The sequence below is a fragment of the Rhynchophorus ferrugineus genome, unplaced genomic scaffold (genome assembly GCF_030347505.1).
Source record: "Rhynchophorus ferrugineus isolate W39M unplaced genomic scaffold, kcgeb_rfMv2 rfM9, whole genome shotgun sequence".
Classification (NCBI taxonomy): domain Eukaryota; kingdom Metazoa; phylum Arthropoda; class Insecta; order Coleoptera; family Curculionidae; genus Rhynchophorus; species Rhynchophorus ferrugineus.
The window spans coordinates 33898028-33911332 of NW_027472588.1; the positions used below are offsets into that span (position 1 = coordinate 33898028).

At 30.5% G+C, this 13305-nt stretch overlaps 1 protein-coding gene across 1 annotated transcript in view; it reads left to right on the plus strand.

Annotated features, from left to right (window-relative positions):
- Positions 1-13305, plus strand: part of l(3)mbn (lethal (3) malignant blood neoplasm) — a 33555-nt gene that overhangs the window by 3040 nt on the left and 17210 nt on the right. The gene's annotated exons all lie outside the window — the stretch shown is intronic.

Sequence of the window (13305 nt, forward strand, 5' to 3'; positions counted from 1 at the left end):
ATAATCGCAGTATCATCAGCAAATTTAGCCATTGTAATATTCTCCAGTTGTGGTATATCACAAGTGTATAGTAGATAAAGCATTGATCCCAGTACATTTCCTTGTGGTACACCTGCTTTAGCTTCTTTTATTTTAGAGTAAGCTGGTTCTTGTTTGACTCTAAACATTCTGGTTGTATATGTTGTTTCATAGGACACTTTCTCTACATGACTCTATGGGACTCTCCCATCTGAGCAAACCTTGAGAAAACAATGATCAGAATGCTATTTTTACTGAGTGTCCAGTGAAGAATTTAGCAATTAACCGCAAGACGGTCATCGCTATCTAGTTATTTCACACTATTTTTTATAAATAAATATATACAAGAAAGATAAAAAATGGGCGAAGATATGGACTGAATGCCAGATCCAAAGTCAGATAACTGTGTATTTATCTGCACCACGGATCTCAAGAAAGTACTAATAATAATGATTACTATATAAATTAGTGCTGTTATATAATAATATATCAATTAACATAATTATTACAAAACTGTCTATTGTTTTTTTTGTAATATAGGCAGTTTAATGGCGTTTTTACAGCCACTTCACCTTGTAATCACCAAGCCATTTGAATTGCAAACCAATTTCAATATTACTTGTGTAATAATAAACTAAATGTCATAAAATTTCATTGTGGTCAAATTTATGAAATATTCATAAAGCTGTTTGATAGAGTTTTTATTTAAATTTGCCAATGAGCAGGTTTTTGCACCTGGCTATGGATTCGCTTAAATTCTAGACCATCTTAATTTATTGTGATATCTAATGGATATGTGGCTAAATTTAGCTTCATTCAAAGCATGTGTTATTGAAATCGTTCAATGAGATATATGGTTGATGTGAAGTTTTTTTTACCATTTACTTTCTTTGGTTTCTTTGTTATGATCATTCAACGAGTTCTTCTAATTTATGTATCAATAAATATGTATTATTGAAATAGATAATTATAGCGCAGCATCTGTTAATTTTTTTTATTAATCTCTTGGAACGTCAACAATCTGCCCGTGGGCAATAAGTATTATTGTTTGATTTCTGTTATATAATATAACTATACTAACATGTACAATATCACTCCAGTAAGTGGTCTGCTGTACAATTTATAATCTAAACCTTATTCTTGATACTATTCTAACTTATTTTAAACTCTATCCTAACTTATTTTAATGAATATTCTAACTTATTCTAGAATTTATTAAATTTCACTCTATGTGTCTATTAACCAGTTCGTATGGTAGTTTGCGTTTGAGCCTACGCACTTCACTGCCATCGAGCACACTTAACTATTTGGCGAGTGCATTAGGATGCACTAATAGTCTTTCGGAGTACTTTGCACTAACACTTTGAATAACACTCGTTATGGGTTCTATGGGGATAACGCGTTGAATCAATTTGTGGGACACGTATATGGGGCATCGATGATGACTCGCAACACTTTATTCTGGAACCTCTGGGGGATATCTATGTTAGATTTGCAAGTAGTACCCCACAGTTTAATACCGTATGTCCAAATGGGCCTAAGTATTGACTTATACAGTAAAACCTTGTTATTTAATGATAATTTAGGTTTACGCTCTATCAATCAGTACATTTGGTTTAGTTTAACCCCAAGCTGTTTGCGTTTTGTCACTACATGTTATTCCATGTCAAACGTTGGTCGAAATACATTCCCAGATATTTAACACTGTGTGCTTGCGGAAGTTCATGCGGTTATTCAATTTTACTGAGGGACATGTTCCAGTGCAAAGGGTGAATGTCATATGATTAGATTTTGTCTCATTTGCTTTGATACGCCACGTTTTTAACCACAATTCGACTTTGTTAATATGAAGTTAGAGGTTTTTTGCGGCTGATATTGGATCCTCGTGTGATGACAAAACCGCTGTATCGTCAGCATATGTTGCAGCAGTACTGCTGTGAATTAGAGAAGAAGTTTTTATTAAATATGTTGGAGCTGTGATAAAAAATAGTGTGGTAAAATATATTTCTTAATTTTCAAGATAACTCCTTTTAGATACAATGGATTTACGATAAATAGTGTTTAAGAATTTTATTAATTAATTTTTAATATTTTCAGTTCGATCACTAAAGCAGTTTCTTATGTTCTAAAAAGATCAAAAATGCCGGAGGATATGATGGCCAGGTTGCACAGTTTTTTTGCGAATAGGCAACTTATAGCGTCCGGATTAATGTCATTTGAAATATATTTTTCAAAAGATTTGCAGTTTTCTTGACGTGGAATTGAAATGTTGTTCGAAGAACAAGAAAATGTAATTAATGAGCCAGGAGCAATAATTTTAATTATTTTTTAAAGATGAGTGTGTCAGTTTTTAACAGATTTCAAAAAACGAGTAGGTTCCATGTTCGGCTGTATATATTTGTTTAATGTTCACCGATTTTTCCGTCAATTATAGACCGATCTAGAAAATCTTTTTTTTATTCAAAAGAGTGCTCTTCCGAGGCGGACCCCCCAAACAATACAAAAATAATAATATATTTTGTTTGTCATAAACAGAAAATTAAAAAGTAACAAAACAGAGCTAATTTAATATAACTGCTTAGGTACTGTACCAACTTCAAACTGATTTTTATTTTTGAAGTCGGTTATTTATTTAAAATATTATCACTTACAACTTGCTATTTGATTGTTAATGATGCTTTGAAGTATTTATGGGATTAAATTGTTAACATTTTGTGTGCTGTTTGGTTTTAATTCTTTGATACATCATTTATTACATTTTTTTAACCGTCTTCGTAAAAGGAAGATGTCCTATGTTCACCGATTTCTCTGTCAATCATGGACCGATTTTTTTATTCTAAAGAGTGCACTTCCGAAGTGGCCCCATTGGAACCAAATCAGGATCTATTGTGGGGAAGGGTCAGAAATCGGGGGAAACACTCAAATTTCAAAGGCACGTACAAAGTTTTAACAACTTTTTTATCTAAAATAATCAGATATTGGTTTACAATGTTATTGCTGAGCTGATGTGACACAAAATCGGAAATAATTTAATGTAAAAACTATTCAGTTTGTGTTTTAAACACAGACCCTGTGATATGAGATGTCCTCTAAACAAAGTTGGCAACTGTTTGTATGGTGAAAAGATTAGAACGTTATGGTTACAAGCGGAGGTGGAGCCTTTGATCCTCAATGGGGCCAGCAACTTTTTTTGTTTGTTATTTTTTTGTTTTGTTGGAAAATTGTCAGATCACCTAGACTAGGTAGCGGACCCCGGGCCCCAAAGCATTCCTTATTTTTAATCATAGTTTCTTTATTGCCATTTTTACTGATACGGGCTGCACTTTTAATTGAGCTATGCATTGTAATACTTAATAAAATAACTGCGTAATTTATTCAGTAAATATCTAGCACTAAAAAAGGAAAGATAAAATATTTTTCTTTCTGACTTCAAATAATAAATAAGGAGCTTACTAAAAATTCTTATAAAAATAATCAATCTTAAGTTTTTAGCACAAAAAAAACGTTTTAAAATAAAATATGTGCAGAATGATCGTTGTAATAACTAAATAAAAATAAACAAACACTTGTTGAACCTATCTATTATGTTAATTATATACACACAATTTAGCTTAATACCAACCTAAACCTATTAATCTATTTACAATATTATATTAACTGCTACCAACTGATCAGTATGCGGTCGGTGCCTTCATTAATTTCCCACTTCAGTTTATCTATTTTGTGCAAATATCAGCGAAAATCAGTTAATCCATATTCATGGGCTCCTATTATAGCGAGCAGTATACTTCCCGTTAGATTTATACATTTAATATTATGCAATAATAGTCATAAACACTTCGTCTTTATTTGTTTAGAAATTTAGAAATGCAATTTTACGTTTTTATGGACCCTCAAAAAATACACTCATTATCAAATATTTCCCATAAAACATTCGTCCATCTGTATATGGATATTTATCAAACACGTGCATATCGATAGAAGTTTTTTTAAAAATATTAATTCAGTTTATTTACATACTTGAAATTTGGCTAAAAATACACGAAATAAATGTCTCGTAAAATTAATAATTTGAATTAATTATTGATTCAATAAATGGGACATAATACAGGATTAATAGTAATTTTAACAGAATAAAAATAATTTTATTATTTAATATTTTCTTGATCTTGCATTAAAAATAAAATAGCCGGCTTGGTTGACGCAATGGTCAAAGCGACAGGACGGTTTATTTACTGTTGCGATAGTCGTAGGTACGAATCCCGCTGGACGTGATGGATGTATAGTTATGTTTATAATTGCAATTCTATATAAGAGTGAAAAATTCGATAAGGAACATCATCTCAGTCACGCCAGTAATAAGCTGGGTAAGACTGGATACCTTTTGGGATGATTTCCATGTTGGTCACAGTGATTCAAAGCTCAGGTTAAGCAGTTGGTCCAGTTCAGATAAAAAATAGTTCTCTAAAATGTTACATAAAAAACAGAACAAACAAGTTTCACATATTGTAATTTGTTATTTAATATATTTACAAAATAGAATTTGAATCAAAGATAATCATCTAAAATTATTAGATGGGCAACTTATTTTAGTTCATTCATTCTACGGTCTATTAATTTATTATCTGCTCATGTGGAACCCAAAAATCGAGCTTTCTTTGGGATTTGGTATCAAGTCTTGTGGGTCCAAATCTGTTTTAAAATCTTTACCAGATTATTACTTAAATCAGGCTTTAAATTTATGTTGTCTGTTTATCCTTATCATCAAAATGTTCGGGGCGAAAAGATGTTGAAAAATGAACCATGAAAATCATCATTAATATATTCGGTTTAAACGCTTGTTATAAATAGTATGAGCTCATTTAATGCTTTTCTTTTTAATGCTTGCTAAAGCTAGCTGTGTGTGTAATTCATTATGTTTTGATTTAAAACATTATACAGTTTATATTATTTATGGATAGATGATATATTTGATTAAATTGACATTGCATCTGAAATGGTAAAATGAAGATAAATTTACTAATAATCGATTATCAAACTAAGAAAATCGAACTTGATGTGACTGATGGTTTTGATTAAGCAGATTCTTCTTGGCTCGTTTAGATGGAATCGTAATTACATCATTGAATGATGTTAGGTTATGTTATTTCGTTATCTAGTTGATGTTTACTCAGCAAAGGTTGTTAGGCGTTCTGCCTTGTTTGTCGACTCTGAAAACAAGTCAAATACAGCATCCTTTGGTCAGTTGTCCTTTAGATTATCAACTTTATCATTTTCAAAAAGAAAATATTGCATATATTCGACACATATATATCGCTTATGGCAAAATGTGTAGCTTTCCTTTGAATGAGATGTGGGTTTCCATAATTTCCATAATCTACTCTAGGTAGTGAATTAGCTACTTAATTAGCTATTACATATTAAATTGCAAGTTCTTGAACGTAACAAAAATGGTTTATATTATAGAGGATATACTTAGTTACATCAACAAAGTTTATAACATAATTTATATTTTGACTATATACAGGTACGTAATTTACTGCTGCCTTTATTATAAATAAGTTGAGAGAAATTTATTTAGATGTTGAACCAATTTACGGTATGACAGTTGTGACTTCAATAGAAAATCTCTGAGACACAAAAAATGTGCAAGTTGCTGAGGCGACGAATTGACACCCTATAATAAACTGTTACTCTATAAGTAAATCTTGATGCCAGTGTGAGCTCACACTGTGTTGTGGGTTATATAAAGAAATGTAATAACAACATGATCCAAATCTACCAAAATAAAGTTCATCGTAATATTGTTAACGTATCATGATATGCAAAGAGTGAAAACATGCACAAAAGTCACCAGGAGAGATTGCGTAAAGATATAAATGTTGAATTAATACAACCGCTCGATAACCGCTAAAAGTATGTGGAGTACACCATCAAAAACTAATTAAATTAAGGTCTGAAATCTTAAATGTAATATAAAAATATGAAGGAAGAATTACTAGATTATTGAAGTTGATATCTAGCTGTGCCATTTACTTAAAAAAAATAAAAAGATAAAAGAAATCGAGTTCTATTGAAAAAGCTTAAACATTATTAAAAGCATGTACTTGTATATGAAATTTTATCATCGTTTCTATCGATACAAACTTCAGGTGGTTGTTATATAGCCATTTCTTATAGCTATTCATTATATGAGAATATATATCAGTAGTACGAATTTAACGATTTTATTAGATATAGTTGTTTTGTTTAGTAATATTATTTTACAGCAATAAATTAACCTTGAAGAGTAATTCTGCTAAGTATTATTAATGAGAACTTGTGTGTATGTTAGCGTTCAGGACTGAAATGGCTTCTAAAAACTATAATTAGCAAGTGATAATTGTTTATTTTTAGTTAGTAATGAATACTTTAATATTACGAATGTTATTAAAAGTATGACAAATAAGTTATTTTTCATTAATATGTTAGTGTTATTTACTATTATCATAGAGATTAAAAACCTAATATCAACACACCAGTTTGGGTTTATTAACAAGCACTCAACAATTGACCAGGTCCACAGAATATCCGATGTTATTGAAAAAGCCTACGAAAGTCAAAATGTATGCTCAGGTATATTCTTAGATGTACAAGCCTGCGATAAAGTTTGGCATGAAGGCCTTGTTCATAAACTACATAAAATGCTACCAAAACAACACCTAATTATTAAAATCATACATTACAACCAGAATGTTTAGAGTCAAACAAGAAGAAACTTACTTTACAATAATGTTAAACTAATAACATGCTAAAACTGGCGCTTTATCTACTTTACACTTGTGATTTACCACAAATGGAAAATATCACGATGGCTACATTTGATGATGATACTGCGATTATAGCTGTCGGAGACAATAAGAATTCATGAAAGCAAATCTATACATGTGCAGTTCACCTATAAACAAACCATACAAGCAATAACATTATATAACACTATCATTCCATATAGCAACAACGCTAAATATCTCGGAATGAATCTTGATGCAAAATTTCGCTGGAAGGAACATATAAAGAAGAAAAGAAAAGAACTGGAATTCAAATATAGGAAAATGTACTGGCTAAATGGAAGAAAATCACAATTATCAGTACATAATAAATTACTATAATATAAGCAAATATTGAAAACTATATGGACATACGGAGTTCAATTATGGGGATGTTCTGCAAGGAGAAACATAAATAAAATACAAATTTTTCAGTCCTGAGAGGTATTGTGGGTGCACCCAAATACTATAGGACATCGAGACCTTCAAATATCTACAGTCAGTCAAAAAATCAAAAGAATTGCAAGTGGGAATGAGGAAAGACTCTATTCTCATACGAATATTGAAATATTGCAACTTTTGGATACCACCAGAACATGAGACAGACTCAAAAGAATCAAACCATCAGATCTTGTGTAGTGTTGTGTAGAGAGGTGCTTATATTAAAAAATTCAGCAGTGACATGTATAAACAATATTTCAACAGAGACTGAGTTAGGGCCGATGGGTCCTCCTAGTTATATACCTAGATTTAAATTATCATAAAGACAAATTCTACGTTAGACGGAAACGACTAGTAACAATGTATTAATTAAATTAAAAAAATTACTATTAGACTAAAATATTGTACTAAGGAATTGAACTAAGATATTGGGTTACTAGTGCATTTCAATATAAGTAGTTAGAATACGAGCAAAGTTATTTTCTCTATGATAAAGATCAGTTTCATGTCACAAAAGTAGTACAATTATCCGTCGTTATTTGCCAAACCAAACTCCATCTGATTTGTGTGTGCTATATAAATTATGTAATACTATTTGGTATCATAGAAATATCTTTAGGCATATATCTGTAATAAATGTTCGAAAATAATATTCACAAAGGTTGTTCCTTTTAACGCCTGTAGGTGATTATTCTATATAGTGAATTAGATAGAAAGTGGAATATATTTTTTTTCATTTACTCTAAGTAAATGAAAAATTTCTGCATTTGATATGTTAATTTAAAAATGCTTGAAGCGAATTGAAAATTTACCATATATTTTATCTTAAGATGGTGTTACATGATACAATAATTCCAGTAAATAGATGGCGACGGTGAGACCGTTGACAATGTTACACTTGTAAAGTGTTACACACTAAAAAGTAAAAAATAAACAAACTTAGATTTTTAACACAAAAAAAAAACGTTTTCAAATAAAATATGTACATAATAATAACTAGATAAAAATAAATAAAAACCTTATTTAACCTATCTACTACACATATTTTGTATACTACTCTATACACACAATTTAACTTAATACCTACTTAAACCTATTTATCTATTTACAATATTATTTTAACTACTACCAACTGATGAGTTTGAAGTCGGTACGAGCAACAAATTGTGTTTGTTTTGTTCGTAATGTAATTTCGTATATATGTCACAAAATTGTATTATTATTTTTGTATTATTTTTGTTTATTTTTATTTAGTTATTACAGCGGTTATTATGTACATATTTTAATTTAAAGCATTTTTTCTCTATTAAAAATTTAAGTTTGATTACATTTTAGAGAGTTCCTTATTTATTTTTGAAGTCGGTTCATTTATTTAAAATATTTTATTATTCTCATTTTAGTTAGTATTATTTACTCAACAAATTACGCAGTAATTTTATTAAGTCTTACAATGGATAGGCCAAATAAAGATGTAATCCGTATGAAGAAAAATAGGAATATGGAAACAATGACTGAAAACAAGAAACGCTTCAGGCCCGGTGGTCCACTATCTAGCCTAGGCGACTTGACAAATATTTTCAACTCCACCAAACTTCAGAAACAAAAAGTTATTGCCGCCGGGAACTAACCACTACAACATAGAGGTAGTTGCCTGAAATATTTCTACGGTTTCTCATATGATATTATTTGTTACAATTTTTCTTAAAAATCTTAAAAAGCAAACTGAACAGCTCTGGCAAGCAAACCCTAAAGTGTATAAGCGGTCTGGATCATGCTTTCATTATCAGCTTTTCTAAATAAGTTGAAAATATACAATTAATTGTCTGCAATTCCCCATAATATTTAAAGAAATATCCTCTATATAACTCCTAACCGTTAATATATACAGTCGAACACAGAACCTCCTCCTTTTTTGAAGAAAGTTAATAAAAACTCTCTTAGTAAATGTAAGGCCTTGTTGTTGTTTTCCCCATTTTCTTGATTTTGCCATTTGATCCTTGCAAATTAATATGTTGACGCTAATATGTTGTATACAGTTTAACAGAATGACACGACTTAATCAAAACAAATGTTTAGTAATCTTTGACACGAATAATGTGATAACATTTTTCGATAAGACAGTCATCTATTATAAATCAGTAGAAATTAATTAATTAAAATAACTCATTATAAAAAGGCTATTTTGGACCTGAAAGGCAATAAAAACTGTAAAAAAAATGACCACCAACCGGAACCAGAAAGTAACAATTTAAATGTTCGAAACAACGGTGGCGGTTGAATTGTCAATTGACACGTCGTTTTGTTTAAGTCAATAGGAGCCGAACAGAACGGTCACCAATATTTTAGCATCCTTTAATGTCGACAATTTTTTTAATTGCTTCGCCAAATATCTTGTTTGAGCAGTTCGTGAACTTTGAATAAAATTTGAATAATACGAACGTAGCTCGCACTAATTATACGTATCCTTCGACGGTCCGTTTTACGATATTTCGGAAATCTCTTTATGTATTCAGAATTAACAGGTGTCCGCGCGGATTCGACCGTCTGCGAGAGAGACCGAAGCAGGATAAATTATGTTAAAATGTGTCTGCTCGATTAATGAGAAAACAACTCATCATAAATATTAGTATTACTAAATGGACTTTGCTATATTAAAACAGTTCCTTGTTTATTAAATTAAATATGATATCTGATATTTTTATCTAGCTATTTTTAGAATACGTAATTTAATTTTTTATATATAATATACTAACTTATCGTGAATGAATTCGAACCTTGTTTTTTTTTTATATAGCCAGAGCCAAAACCAATTGGTCTTTTGTTGATATTGCTTGGGGTTCAGTATATTTGGATTTGCGGGCGACAGAGGACCTGGGTTTGAGATTGCCGCATCTTGTTAATCTACCGCCAGTGATAAGTAGGCAGGATATTAATTAGTTGATTATCATTCTAAGGGGGAAGTTTTTCATGAACGAGATGGCTGATTCCAGATGGATTTGGAGTCTTTCGGAGACGTCCTTGTACGACACCTGTGCCACATAAAGGCAGGTAGACTGATCGGACCAGCATTCGCATTTTATTCAGAGTTGGTTTCTGGGGGATTCGAAGTTTTCTGCAGAGTAGTGCGAATAGGAAGTTAAGTTAAGGTGGCGTGTATGTCATACCTAGTCTAAAGATATACTGTGTCTGTCAATCACCTTTACTTGGAACCAATAGCCAAATGTAAGGGCTTTTTCCATTTTCCAAAATAAGCAAAAGGCAAGGCAGCGACAATCAGTCAGAGAGGCCCAAAATACCACCATGAAGCTATAGAAATATAGGTATTACAAAAACGCTATTTTGATAAATAAATAGTAGACTAATAAATAGTAGGTAATATAAGTAGACTAATAAATAGTAGGTAATATAAATAGTAAATAGTTTTTATAAACATAATAACAAATCTTACAAATTTATCTCTCTGACATCCTAAATAATAATTAAAATAAAAGACGATATTTGAGAGAGGAACAATAAAAATAAAAACTAAAACGATTTAAGAGGCGAACTTTATTGTTATTGAACTATCCAGCGAAAATTCCAGAATCAGCTAAAAAGAAAGAAAAGGCTGAGCTCGGCTGCAAACTATTGATTCCACAGACGTACGCGATATTTAACCATAAAGCTTGGAAGATAATTACAAGGCTTTAATGAAAAATCAATTTTTTTCTACAGAGCTACTGCTCTGGACAGCAACCGAGATGACCGAAAGGTCCTAGGATATAAGTCCCTCCTACAAGAAACAACAATATGCTATTGGTCAAAGATAATAAACAAAAACCAGCCCGTACGAATATTTAGCTAAAAAAACATCAAACTGATTACCCTAAAAGGACTGACCAAGTAAATACCAAGGAATAACCCAAAAGAAATCATCAGGATTCGCTCTAATTAAAGAAGAAACGTCAAGTTATACCAGAGCCATGTATAGCCTTTTTGTTACTAATAAGTGTTTCAAAAGCTTTTGAGAAAATAGTGCTCAAAAGTCTGAGGAAAATAGCAATATTTAATAATCAAATTCCGGATTATCAATTTGGTTTTAAATAAAAACACAGGTTGATGGAATAATAGACATCATCATCATCATTCAAAATTATACTATCTAGTTTTCCTAGATATAGCATAAGATTTCGTTAAAGTATAACCACGAAGGCTTGACATATAAACTAAACAAAATGCTAGAAGGAAAAGCGCTAGAACTGTATGCTAAATACAACTGTGTGTTTGCTTCAAGTAGAGCAATTTAAGGAATATTCAAATGGTTCCAAAGAATGAAACACACCTTGGTATGAGATTATATCTTCACGAAGAGGATATTTAGCTGTTAGATAGATATTTTCAATAATTGAAGTTCATCTCTAATATCAAAATATTAGGTACAAAATCGGACAAACTAACTCGAGAGCTTCATTGAACATCCTTGAGCAAGCGAATGACGCTACCTAAAATCATATCTAAAATGAAGTAGCTATTTGGATTGATCTAAGGTTGTGCATTTATGAATATCAGGGAATATTAAGATAAAGCTATTTAATTTAAATGAAAAAGCAATAAAAATCACGTAAACAATACATTTTTCTTAATATATTTATCAAAACCAGGAATCAGCTAATGATATTTATTGATGTGGCATATAATTTATTAGAATAAAATATGTAAAAGCCAACTCGTGAATATTAATATGAAATGATTGATTTCTTAGTTGGTTACTAATTAAAAGTTATAAATGAGAATGTTGTGAGTATACATTATGTGTATACACCAGAGTTTAATCCGACAATTCAAAACAAAATCACACTATAAACAACATTTAATTTATTTTGTATATTTACATTTTAATATTATTCGGTCAAAAATGGTCTCCGTATATTTTGCTATAAACATTTTAGTTAAATATAACAATCCCACTTAAAGTTACTTTTTATTAATATTTTGTTTAATTGTTTCGTGGACCATCATCTGAGTAATCACGACTATTTTTCATAAGAGTATAATAGAAATTTAATGATTATAAGTTGAAAATCTTAGAAACTATTAACTTTCTGCATAGTGTTATTCAATAATAAACGAATAAAAACATGTTGCAATTTAATTACTTAATTACGTCAGTTCTTCGGGAATTTTCTTTCTGAATTATCTGAAAATTGATAAAAATATAATTCCAAATTACTATTATATCATTTCGAATGAATTGGGTGAACAAAGTCGTAAAAATACTCGATTTAGAGAAAGTAATGAATTATTTTTCATCAAGACAATCCGATTCTAGCTAATTAACATAGGCCAGATTCAGTTGCTAGAGAGTTTTATCGCACCTCTTTCTCACAATAAACATTTTTCATGAAAAACGAGTTTTATGAAACGAAGACGTACAGGAGTTCTGTGAGAGGAATCATTAAGTGACCTAAATCAATTGAATTTTAAGGAAATTTTACCGAAGCACTGTCTAAGCTTTTATATTTTCATTTGTACGAACAGTAATCCTTCTAAATTTAAGCCCAAAACAGTTTTCTAGTTGTAAAGTTACTTAGATTGATTCAATAACGTGCTTCTATAAATACAACACAAAACTAAAGTAACGCAACTTGATTTCGATAAAAAAAAGCCAATATAATAAAGTCGTTGTTATCAAAATCTGGAATCAACTAATGATATTTAAATGTTTGTTGCCTTTCGATGTGATTTAGTGTTTTATAAAAATAAAATGTGTAAAAGTCGCTTTTTAATACTGATTCGTGAATATTTATAATGGAATGATTGATATCTTGGTTGATTGCTAATTGGACATAATAAATGCGCACATAAATCAAAACCTAGTTTTATTTCAACCACACAAACGTTATGAGACTTTGTTTTGTAATATTTGGGTCGGGAATATAATTTCAAATTTTTTCTTGTGTTTTGATTTATTAAATTTTATACACTAATCTATATTGTATGTTACTGCTCTGCTCGATGCCTTTTTGCCACATTTCTGATAAAATCGTAAAGGCGTCACTGC